The 13,141-nt window shown below is 39.2% G+C and overlaps 1 long non-coding RNA gene across 1 annotated transcript; it reads left to right on the forward strand.

Annotated features, from left to right (window-relative positions):
• Positions 7,987-9,115, forward strand: LOC106509773. Its single transcript, XR_002342987.1, has 3 exons — positions 7,987-8,131; positions 8,256-8,370; positions 8,920-9,115. It is a non-coding gene; the product is annotated as an uncharacterized LOC106509773 (long non-coding RNA).

Raw genomic sequence — 13,141 nt, forward strand, 5'->3', positions numbered from 1 at the left:
CAATAATGACAAAACACTGAGAGGCAGAGGCCTGATTGGGAAGAAAATAGATTCCCTTGAATTTTCAGACGTTAGATGCAATCCTAAGAAAATGTGATTCAGCCCATATTTCTGACAGAGAAAAACAGGCTAAAACCATGTAGTTTATAGACTGTTGACAAAAAATTAATCAATCAATTTACAAAAGAAATGCAATTTTAATTTGAGCCAAATTTGAGGATTATAACCCAGGAAGAGCATCTCAGAAAGTTATGAGAACTTTTTGCCAGTTAGAAATCAAGGCACAGCTATATAAGTTTTTTGAGACAGAAAGCTGTACATCAAAATGATGAATTATTGACAGTTTACATAATCCAGATCTAAGCATCATCCTAATGGGTCATGGACCCTTCATAAGATCAAGGAGGTATGATATCTTTAAGGAGCTGGCTTGTTGATTATAGGAAACTATTATTCTTTATGGCTGATGGAGGAGGTTTGGTCAGTGCATAATGCAGATACACAATGCAGAGTCGGGGGAGGCGGCCATCAAAGGGCAGAGAAGAATTTTTAATTTTTTTTCCTGTATTGTCATGAAATACAAATTTTATTCCACAAGAAAATAAAATTCTACTATAAAACCAAAAGTAAAACCATCAGGTTTCTTGATATGTCAGGGAAAAAGATACAATACTACAGTAGAAAAAAATTGTTTTTCACATAAATAAATTATTTTTATATTTTTTTCAATTTGGGGAAATGGATCAATTCATTTTTAGCTTTTTCATATTCTTGTGAAAGTACTGACTTTAAATTCCAGTGACAGAGCTTAAGATAATGTGGCTGATTAAAGAAAACTACAAAGAGGTTGACACTCCTCCCAGTAAGAAATTTACCCTTTGTCCCTTTGTGACTCTTTTTTTTTTTTTTTTGTCTTTTTGGCCATCCCAGGGCATATGGAGTTTCTGTGCCAGGGAACAGAATGGAGCTACAATTGTGACCTATACCACAGCTGCAGCAATGCTGAATCCTTAACCAATGTGCTGGGTGGGGGTTGAACATATGACCCAGCACTCCAAGACACCAGCAATCCCATTGTGCCACAGTGTGAACTCTGCTGTGACTATTTTGACAAACAGAATACAGTGGTGGTATCACTGGGCAATTTCCAGGCTCACTTCTAAGAGGTCAGAAATTTTGACCTCCTCTTGCTTATAATATTAGCATTTAAAGCCTATTATAGACTGAATGTTTGAGTGTACCAAAATGCATATGATGAAGCTCTAACTCCCAACGTGATATTTGGAGGTGGGACCTTTTGGAGATAATTATGTCTAGATTAATCAGGGTGATTGATTAATTTGTTAGTTTAAGGATGGGGTCCTCATGATGGGATTGGTGCCCTTATGAGAAGAGAAAGATCTCTCTCTCCCTCCCCATATGCATGCACCTATGAGAGATCATGGAAGCACAGTCAGAAGGTGGCTATTTACAAGCCAGGAAGAGGGTCCTCACCAAGATCAAAATCTGCCAGCACCTGATCCTGGCTGTACGCTCCCTCAGAAGTTTAAGAAATAAATGCCAAAGAAATAAGAATAAGATGGCAGAGAGAAAGGACTGGAGTTCACCTTCTCTCATAAAAGCAACAAAATTATAACCAACTGCTGAACAACCTTCGAGAAAATAGACTGCAAATTATCAAAAAAAAAAAAAAATCTTATTCCAGAAGACAAAGAGGCCACATTGAGGTGGTAGGAGGGGCAATTACATGGTATAAGTGACCACATACCCACTGGGTGGGCAGCTCACAGACTGGAAAGTAACTATATCTCAGAGGCTCACCCATGGGAGTGAGGGTTCTGAGCCCCACATCAGGTTCCCATGCTTGAGGATCTAGCATTGGGAGGAGGAGCCCTGGAGCATTTGGCATTGATGGCCAGTGGGGCTTGTGTGCAGGATCTCCATGGGACTGGAGGAATTGGGGATTCCACTTTTGAAAGGTGGACACAGGTTTTCATGTGCACTGGATCAGAGGCAAAGCAGAAACTCTATAAGGATCTGGGTCAGACCTGCCTGTGGTTCTTGGAAGATCTCCTGGGAAAGCAGGGGATGACTACAGTTCATTGTGAAGGGAGGACATTAGAGGCAAAAGTCTTGAAGAAAATCAGCATGAATCCCTTTAGAGGTGGACATTTTGGAAAAATCTGGCCCCACCCATCAGCTCTGAGAATCCTCAGTCCAAAAGAAAAACCAGGAAAAGCAGGTGGGAACACAGACTCACCCAACAGCAAACAGGCTGCTAAAGACCCTCCCCCCCCAGGCACACAGCCACCTCTAATCACACCAAGAGACAAAGCCCCACCTATCAGAGAGATAAGAGTCAGCTCAACCTACCAGTGGGTAGGCACCAGTCCCCCTCATCAGGAAGCCTGCAGAAAACCCCTATACCAACTTTAGCCACAAGGGGCAGCCATTAGAAGCAAGAGAGGCTACAACCCTATTGTCTGCAAAAAGGAAATAGCACCAAAAATGTATATAAAATGAAAAAGCAGAGAATTATAACTCAGATAAGGGAAAAAGAAAAAACCCTAAGAAAATAGCTAAGTGATCTGGAGATTACCAACCTCCATGAAACAGACTTCAGACTAATAATAGTAAAGATTATTCAAGATGTTGGAAATAAAATGGAAGCGAAGATTGATAAATTCAAAAAAAGTTGAGCAAAGAAAGAGAATATCTAAAATTAATCAAGGAAAGAAGCAAAATACAATAACTGAAATAAATTCACTGCAAGGAACCAACAGCTGAATAGGAGGCCAAAGAATGAATAAATGAGGTGGAGGACACACTGGTGGAAATCACTGACATGAAACAGAAAAGAGAAAGAGGACTGAAAAGAAATAAAAACAGTCTAAGAGAACTCTGGGACAACCTTAAATGCACCAATATCCATATTGTAGTGGTTCCAGAAGGAGAAGAGAAAGAGAAAGGTCCAGAGAAAATATTTGAAGAAATAATAGCTGAAAACTTCCCTAACATGGGAAAGAACTCACTCACTCAAATCCAAGAAGCACAACAAGTACCATATAAAATAAACTCAAGGAGGAACACCCTGAGACACATTTTAATCAAACTGACCAAAATTAAAGACAAAGAGAAAATATTGAAACAGCTAGGGAAAAGAAACAAATAACATACAAGGGAACTTTGATAAGGTTATGGGCTGATTTTTCAGCAGAAACTGCAGGCCAGAAGGGAGTGGCACAATTTACTTAAAATGATGAAAGGAAAAAAGTCTCCAACCAAGAGTACTCTACCCAGCAAGTCTTTCATTCAGATTTTAATGAATCAAAAGCTTTCTAGATAAGCAAAATTAAGAGAATTCAGCACCACTAACCCAGCTTTATAACAAATACTAAAAGAATCTCTCCAAGTGGAAATGAAAAGGCCACAACTAGAAACAAAAATATTATAAATGACAAGGCTCACCAAAATCAGGAAAGGTAGGAAATCATCCACACACGAATATGCTACCTAAACCAGAAATCATGAGACAAGGAGAGTATAAAGGCAAGATTCTGGAGATGAATTTGCAATTAAGAAGCCAACAAATTAAAACAATTTTGTATATATATAGACACCTATTTCAAAACTTCATGGCAACTGCAAACCAAAAACCTATTATGGTTATACACACAAATAAGAAAAACAATCTAAAGATAACACTACATATAGTCATTACACCCCAAAAGAAGAGAAGAAGGGAAGAAAAAAGACCAACTTAAACAACTCAAAACAACTAATAAAGAACAAAACAGAAAATATGAAAGGATCAATCACAAGTACTGAAATTGAAACTATGGTTTTTTAACAAAATTCCAACAAACAAAATTCCAGGATCAGATGGCTCCACAGGCAAATTATATCAAAAAGTTAGAGAGGAGTTAACAGCTATCCTTCTGAAAATATTCCAAAAAAATCACAGAGGAACGAACACTCCAAAACACATTCTCTGAGGCCACCATCATCCTGATAGCAAAACCAGACAAAGATAACACAAAAAAAGAAAATTATAGGTCGATATCACTGATACACATAGATGCAAAAATCCTCAACAAAATACTAGCAAACCAAATCCAACAATACATGAAAAGGATTGTACATCATTATCAAGTGGGATTTATTCCAGGAATGCAAGGATTCTTCAATATTCACAAATCAATCAGTGTGATACACAAATTAACAAACTGAAGAATAAAAACCACTTGATCCTCTCAATAGATGCAGAAAAAGCTTTTGACAAAATCCAGCACCCATTTCTGATAAAAACCCTCCATAAAGTGGGCATAGAGGAAACCAACTTCAACATAATAAAAGCCATATATGAAAAATTCACAGCTAAAATAATACTCAATAGTGAAAAGCTGAAAGAATTTCCTGAAATTAATAACAAGACAAGGATATCCACTCTCACCACTACTATTCCACATAGTTTTTCAAGTCCTAGCCATGGTAATTAGAGAATAATAAGAAATAAAAGGAGTCAAAAATGGAAAGGAGAAGTAAAACTATCGCTGTTTATAGGTGACATGATACTAAACCTAGAAAATCCTAAAGATGCTACCAGAAAACTGTTAGAGCTCATCAGTGAGTTTGGTAAATTTGCTGGGTACAAAATTAATACATAGAAATCAAGTAGATTTCTATATACTAACAATGAAAGATCAGAAAGAGAAATTAGGGGAACAATTTGATTTACCATTGTATCATAAAGAATAAAATACCTAGGAATAAACCTACCTAAAGAGACAAAACACATGTACTCTGAATACTGTAAGACACTGATGAAAGAAATTAAAGATGACACAAACAGGTGGAAATATACACTGTGCTCTTGGATTGGAAGAATAAATATTGTCAAAATGACTATATTGCCCAAGACAATCTACATATTCAATGCAATCTCTATCAAATTACCAATATCATTCTTCACAAAACTAGAACAAAATATTTTAAAGTTTGTTTGGAACTACAAAAGGTCTAGAATATCTAGAGCCATCCTGAGAAAGAAAAATGAAGCTTGAGGAATCAGGCTCCCAGACTTCAGATTACACTAAAAGCTACAATCATCAAAACAGCATGGTACTGGCACAAAACCAGAAATATAGATCAGTTGAAGAGGATAGAAAGTCCAGAATTAAACCCATTTACCTATGGTCACCTAATCTATGATAAAAGAAGGAATAAAATACAATGGAGAAATCACAATCCCTTCAATAAATGGTGCTTGAAAAAACTGGACAGCCACATATAAAAAAATGAAATTAGAACACTCCCTAATACCATACACAAAAATAAATTCAAAATGAATTAAAGACCTAAATATAATGCCAGACACTATAAAACTTTTAGAGGAAAACATAGACCGAACATACTGACATAAACCACAGCAACACCTTCTCAGATCCACCTCCTAGAGTAATGTCAATTAAAACAAAAATAAACAAATTGGACCTAATTAAACCTAAAAGTTTTTGCACAGTGAAGGAAACAGTAAAAAACCAAAAAGACACTCCACAGAATGGGAGAAAATATTTTCAAATGAAGCAACTGACAAGGGATTAATCTCCAAAATATATAATCATCTCCTGCAGCTCAATACCAAAAAGCACACAATTCCATAAAAAAAATGGGTAGATGATCTAAACAGATAATTTTCCAAAGTAGACACACAGTTGGCCAGAAAAACACATGAAAAGATGTTCAATACCATAAATTATTAGAGAAATGCAAGTAAAGACTACTATGAGGCAACACCTAACACCAGCCAGAATGGACATCATAAAAATATCTGCAAACAATAAATTCTGGAGGAGGTGTGGAGAAAAGGGAACCCTCTTATACTGTTGATGGGAATGTAAATTGGTGCATCCTCAATGGAAAACCGAATGGGGATCCCTTAAAAAAACTAAAAATAGAATTACTATTTGATCCAGCAATTCCATTCCTGGGCATCTATCCAGAGAAAACCTTGACTTGAAAGATACATGTAGGAGTTCCCATCATGGTTCAGTGGAAACGAATCCAACTAGGAACCATGAGGTTTCAGGTTCGATCCCTGGCCTAGCTCAGTGGGTTAAACTTCTGGCATTGCCTTGAGCTGTGGCATAGGTCACAGACATGGCTTGGATCTGATGCTGCTGTGGCTGGAGTATAGGCCAGCAGCTATAACTCCGCTTGGACCCCTAGCCTGGGAACCACCATATGCCATGGGTACAGCCCTAAAAAGTAAAAAATAAAATAAAATAAAATAAAATAAAAGATACATGTATCCCAATGTTCATTGTAGCACTGTATACAATAGCCAAGACATGGAAACAACATAAATGTCCATTGATGAAGGAGTGGATAAAGAAGATGTGGTACATATACACAATGGAATATTACTCAGCCATAAAAATGAATGAAATAATGACATCTGCAGTGAAATGGATGGACCTAGAAATTATCATGCTAAGTGAAGTTAGTCAGACAGTGTGCACAAACATTACATGCTATCCCTTATATGTGGAATCTAAAAAAGAATATAGTGAACTTATTTGCAGAACACAAAGTGACTCACAGACTTTGAAAAACTTACGGTTACCAAAGGAAACAGGTTGTGGGGGAGGGTTGGGCTAGGGCTTTGTGATGGAAATATTGTAAAACTAGGTTGTGATGATGGTTGCACAACTATAAATATAATAAAATTCATTTTTTAAAAAAATAAATAAATGTCCATTTTTGAAAACAGTCTATGGTGTTTTGTTATAGGGGCCTGAGCTAAGACAGAGCCCTGAAAGCATGGTCTGACTGCAACTACATGAGCAGCTTCAAGGGAGGAACACCAAATAAGTCCAGTGAACTCACAGAACAGTGAGAGATTCTAATACATTTTAGTTGTAAGCTCTAAGTTTTAGAGTTGTTTATTATGTAGAAATAGATAACACAAACAGATGGTAAATTCAGACAGGACTGAAAAGATGCAAACATAGAGTCACTTGACTATGGAACATTTAAACATGACAAGTTTTCTAAGCTCTACTTTTCTCATCTGAGAGACTCTAAATTTCTTATCTCGACTGAAGCTAATCTCACCAAAGTGTCTGATGATAAACCTAAAAATTAGATGGTAACTACAAGGCACTTATAAAAGACAAAATTATTCTTATTCACATTTTATTGGCAGATGTCTATGTTAATTACAGTTATTTGCAAAGCCAGAAGTTGGACTGTGTTTTGGAAATATTGGTGAATATATTTAGAAAACAGCCAATTGTGATTTCCTGGATATATAGCTACCAAATTATTTCAGTCATCACTGCTCTAAGAACAAATGTGCTCCTGGAAACTATGGAAAAGATTGATGAATTCACAGATAGAAAGCGCAGATGTCTGGAATTACCTGATTCTGTCTCTAGAAGATGCTAATACTGACATCAATAAATAAAAATGCTGATTGAGTATGTGCTGTTGTCTTCGGTAGTTTTAGAAAGTTCTGTTGTCAGCCACTGAAACTGTGAAATATACCAGTAAAAGCAAGGAAAAGTCAAGTCAAACATAGATGTTTTTTGGTAGTGTCAAATAAGCAGTACAATGAACAGTAAAATAGCACTAGGCGGGTCTGCTTATGCAAAGATGATAGATGACTTTGGAGGAGTACTCACAGTTGACAAAGCAGTTTTTTGTTATTTTATTTCATTTATATGTCAGTTAGGGTTATTTAATCTCAAGCAACTCTTTTTTTTTTCTTTCCTTTTTTTTTTTTTGTTGTTGTTGTTGTTGCACTGGAGGCATGTGGAAATTCCTGAGCCAGAGATCCAGTCCAAGCTGCAGCTTGACCTATACCTCAGCTGTGGCAATGATGGATCCTTAGCCCACTGGGCTACAGTGGTTCCCAGTCATAAGAAACTCTTGATAATGTAATACAAAAAATGCTTTATTCTAGTAATACAGGCCAAGCCACAGTAATGAAAAAAGTGAGGAAAAATGGAGCCCATGAGGGGATAGGAATCAGCATGATTTGGCGACCTGGTACTAAGAATAAATGACTAGTGTGTTTAGATTGCCAGCTTCTTGTTCTGAGTCATCTGATCAAGAGGCAGTTTCCCAGGTGAGAGGCTCTGATTGGTACTTTGGGTCACAAGCTTCCCTTAACCTGTGGGTTTCAGAGCACCTCCCTGAGAGTTGCATCCACTTCTTATAGTCATGGAGAGGTGGTTCTTCTCTTAGTTTAGATTTCCGAGAAGCACACTCTGAGATGAGGATGTGTGAACCCACAATGATTTCAGTGCTCCTGGGGGAAACTATGAGGATGTGAAGAGGGAGCCCAGGAATGGATACCCAAGAAAAGTAAGTCCAGGATGGCTTCAGCCTGATCCTGCAGGGGAACTCCAGGGGGTAATGGGGTCTCAGGGTGAACACAACAGGCTTTCCTAGTCCTAGGCCTACTGCCATTGGTTATGGGCTTTCTCTGGAGAGGGGGCTTGGGAATCCCTAAACACTTTTCTCCATTTGGGTGTAAAAGGCAGAGTGTATGCTGATTGACTCCAAGCACCAAGGTCAGTCCTCCAGAAAGAGTTGCACAACAGGGCATGTGGAGAAGCACATAAAAAAGTGAAATGTAGTCTGGGGAATTGTGGGAGCTACATTCTTCAAAGGATAATTATAGCACAAGGGATAAATGTCAGGCAAATAAAAACAAGAGAACGTCCATTGTAATATTTAAATCACTTTATGAGATTACATTCTTTATTACCACAGCTTTTAAGACCAGGGAAGTTAATTATCTCATCACTGGTCTGGGAGTGGGACCAGGACCTGCTAGTTCAGTGATGGTTTTCATCATACCCTAAAACAACGGCTTTGGCTGATTGGATATTTAATTTTTTTTCTTTGCAGAAATGTCCAATTATTTGGGCAGAGGGCAGTCAAGCCTATGCTGAATTGTAGACACTGCTGTGTTCCTGCACCTGTTTCAGTTATCAGAGTCTCCTAAAAAGCTTCACAACCTACCACTGTCCACACAGGCTTTCTGGTTCCCATGTTGCAAGGCTGAAAATAGAGTCCGAGGTAAGATTCAAGAAACTCTTTAAGACAGGACACAGATCTTACCAGGAGAGGCAGATAATTATGGGCACATGAGAAGGAAAAAATATGCCATTCTTTCACCCTTCTGGAAACAAGTGGTAGTAGAATTTCTTTTTTCTTTTTCTTTTTTAATGGAGATATGGTTGACATATAACATTATACTAATTTCACTTGTACAAAGTAATGATTTGATATATGTATATATTGTGAAATAATCACCATAAGAATTCTAATAAGCATTCATTACCAAAGTTAACTTTTTTCTTGTGAGGAGAATGTTTAAGATCTCTCAGAAATTTTCAAACAAATGATACAGTATCACAAACTATAGTCATGATGTCATCTGTTACATCTCCAGGACTTACTTATTTGATATTTGAAAGTTTTTTGGCCACCTTAGGGAAAATTTTAATGCCTTATAAAATTGATGGTGGGAGGGAAGAGAAGTTTTGGGAGATGACCTTCAGTGTTGTACAATTTCAAATGACAATTTTAGTGTGAAAACCAAATACATGCTAATGAGTATGTCAAATTTTATCACCAAATTTAAATACACTCTAAGGATGGAGAAGAGTGAAAGGGAGAATAAACCTCCATGTCCTAACCAATTGTCATTCCAGGGAACATTCTAGGAAAGTAGGCTCACAGGACAGTCTTAGGGACAGAAAGGAAATGGTATTTCCCCCAAAAAAGGAAAGATCGTGTTTTTTCTTCCCATAAATTCCACACATTTTGCAGGCAGAGCTGGCTATGTAACTTACCCTGCCTAGGGTATAATGAAAATGAGGTGTCTTTTGCTCAAAAAGCAGATAAAAATGTACCGGTGAAGGTACAAAAATATAACCTTTCTTCAAAGATCTCTAGCTCAACCAGTCAAGTGGTTTTGATTTGATACTTAAGGTCACACATCCTAGGGCAAGACGAGCTAGCTGGATGAGGGCAGACCTTTACAGGCACCCAAGTCTCCACCCACTAACCCAACAGCTTCTTCCATTGGCCATTTGCTAGATTGATGTATTGTGCTCTAGCTGAGGCAAAACAAAGGAACAACCCACAAGGAATTGCATCCTCAGCCTCAGAAAGTGCTGATATGTGGGTTAGGGGTAGAAGAAAAGCTACCTTCCGCCCAATTTTCTGCTTAAGGCACCATGTGACAGCCAGCCCAGAGTGGGATAATCACTGTCATGCCCCACCTAGAGATGCTCAGCCCCGCATGCTCAGCCCTGATCCTCTCTGTACCTGCACTGGAAATCGCCCATCAAAGACAGAGGTCAGCAGTGGTTTCTGGACATGGTTATGGGGGGTGGCCAGGCAGAGGACAAGGGGCAGAAGCACTGGCAACTGAGAATCTGCCCTTGGAAGTTAGGGATGAAGCAGGAGATACATGGGCTCCAGGATAGACATTTACAAGTAGCCTCTTGTTTACAATTCTTGAGGCAGGAGAGAGGTGTGCTCTAGTCAGTATAGACATTTACAACCAGTCACCTATCTGTATTTCAAGATAGAAATAACAACAGGAACAAGACAAACAATTGGTACTTATTTTCTGTGAACTTGTTGAACAATGGTAATTAATGACAGGATCAGAAGAAGGACTAAGCTCACATGTTTTTCATCCTTGGGGTCAGGGAGACCCCAACTACACATGTGCAGAGAAACCCCTCTGGGTTAGAAAGGGAAGGGATGCCAGACCATAATAAGTCTATATAACCTTCCCACCATGCCTTGCTTTGGAATCATCTTGGACAAAAATACATAAGCAGATGGCGGGGGGTGGGGGGGCTGCATCTGGCCGGGTTTGAAAGATAAAATAAGATAATTGGCCAAAGGAAAACAATGACCCGGAAGAACTGTCCTACATACATGATTTAAATCACATCTCTGGCATGATCCTTCTTCAGGGGGACACCCACACCCTCACTCCTTTGGGTGTGTATTATTGCTTTGCTTCTATCTTAGATAAAGAGACTGATTCTCTGTGCGCTTTATTACATGTGGTACTGTGTTTCTTTTTTTCTTTTTCTTTTTGTCTTTTTAGGGCCACACCTGTGGCATATAGAGGTTCCCAGGCTAGGAGTCAAATCTGAGCTGGAGTTGCTAGCCTACACCACAGCCACAGCAACACCAGATCTGAGCTGCATCTTCGATCTACACCATAACTCCTGGCAATGCCAGATCGTTAACCCACTGAGTGAGGCCAGGGATTGAACCCATGTCCTCATGGATACTAGTCAGATTAGTTTCTGATGAGCCATGATGGGAACTCTTGGTACTGTGTTTCTTACAATAAATTTTATACATGTTTTTAGGGTCTTTGCCTCCTTGATACATTCTTGCTTTCAACAGGGGCAAGAATCAGGGCTTTTAGCCTCTAGTTAGTCTAGTGGCTAGGATTCCTGGTTTCCAGCTAGGCTGCCCAGGTTCAGTTCCTTGGCAGAGAATTAATGTTGCTTGAAGCCATTACTCTGAAATTAGGGAGGGGGCTAGAAGAGCCCACATGCTCCACTGTTCCAAGTTCCCATGATGCGATTCCTTGTCCTGCCAGATTGACTTATAAACCTCACATTCAAAGATGAAATTATTAAGAATTTCAGGATAGTGGAGTTCCCGTCGTGGCGCAGGGGTTAACGAATCCGACTAGGAACCATGAGGTTGCGGGTTCGGTCCCTGCCCTTGCTCAGTGGGTTAAGGATCTGGTGTTGCCATGAGCTGTGGTGTAGGTTGCAGACGCGGCTCGGATCCCGTGTTGCTGTGGCTCTGGCGTAGGCCGGTGGCTACAGCTCCGATTAGACCCCTAGCCTGGGAATCTCTATATGCCGCAGAAGCAGCCCAAGAAATAGCAAAAAGACAAAAAAAATAAAAAAATAATAATAATAAAAAAAGAATTTCAGGATAGTGAATACAGAGCATTAATTTCCAAGGGTGGGGTCCCTCTGAGCAGACTTCTCTTTGAAATGGCACTGGTTCCATGCCCCTGAAACCAGTCCTCTGTCAGGAAGGAGTGAGAATCATGGCTGAGCCTGTGCTGGCTGCTTAAGAAGGCCCTTTGTTATTTGGTGAGTGACAGGAGTGAAGATACAAGTCAGACATGGATAAAATTGGTCCACATGATAGAAACACAAATAAATCTAAACCATGAGAGACAGGAAATAAAATCTCCCTCCATTTCCTTGCTTCAACTATATGGCTTGAATTTGTCCTCCATCAACTGCTCTAAAGGTCATCCTTATCTCAACGCCTGGGGATCCAAAGGGCTAAATATAGAAGGGATCCCCTGGGGTCTCCAGCCATCACTCTCCAAATGGTCTCTTCCTTTGTGCTGATAAATCCAAAGTCAAACAGTTCATTTCTCTGTCTTGTTTCTCCTTTTATCCTTTCTCCTTCTATCCTCCTGTAGATATATCTTGCAGCTTCTTACATATGTATAAAACCATTTCATAATTTTCCCTAAGTTTTATATTTCTTTTATTTCAATGATACTTACAGCAAGACTTTTGTTATTTCAATGAAACTTACAACATAAACTTCTAATTGGAAGTTTATGGGGTTTTTTTTGTTTCTGATTGAACCCTGACAAAGAGCTAGAAGGACCAGATCTCTGTCCACCTGTACTTAACTGCTTCTTATCATTAATTAGTTCAGCTTTTTAAAGTGAAACTCTCTTTATAAAAACATGGAGAGAGAGGGAGGAAAAATGATGGACAAAAGGGGCAGGAGGAGTTCCCATTGTGGCTCCCAGGAAACGAATCCGACTAGCATCCGTGAGGATGCAGGTTTGATCTCTGGCCTCGCTCAGTGGGTTAAGGATCCAGCATTCCCGTGAGCTGTGGTATAGGTTGCAGATGTGGCTCGGATCTGGCATTGCTGTGGCTGTGGTGTAGGCCGGAGACTCCAGCTCCCATTCAATCCCTAGCCTGGGAACCTCTGTATGCCACAGGCGTGGCCCTAAAAAGACCAAAAAAAAAAAAAAAGGGACAGTGGATCTGAAACCTCTCAGTTTGATTCTGATTCTCTGTGTGTGTAGTCCCTTTCC

This window comes from Sus scrofa, chromosome 3, assembly GCF_000003025.6.
Source record: "Sus scrofa isolate TJ Tabasco breed Duroc chromosome 3, Sscrofa11.1, whole genome shotgun sequence".
In the NCBI taxonomy this organism is placed as follows: domain Eukaryota; kingdom Metazoa; phylum Chordata; class Mammalia; order Artiodactyla; family Suidae; genus Sus; species Sus scrofa.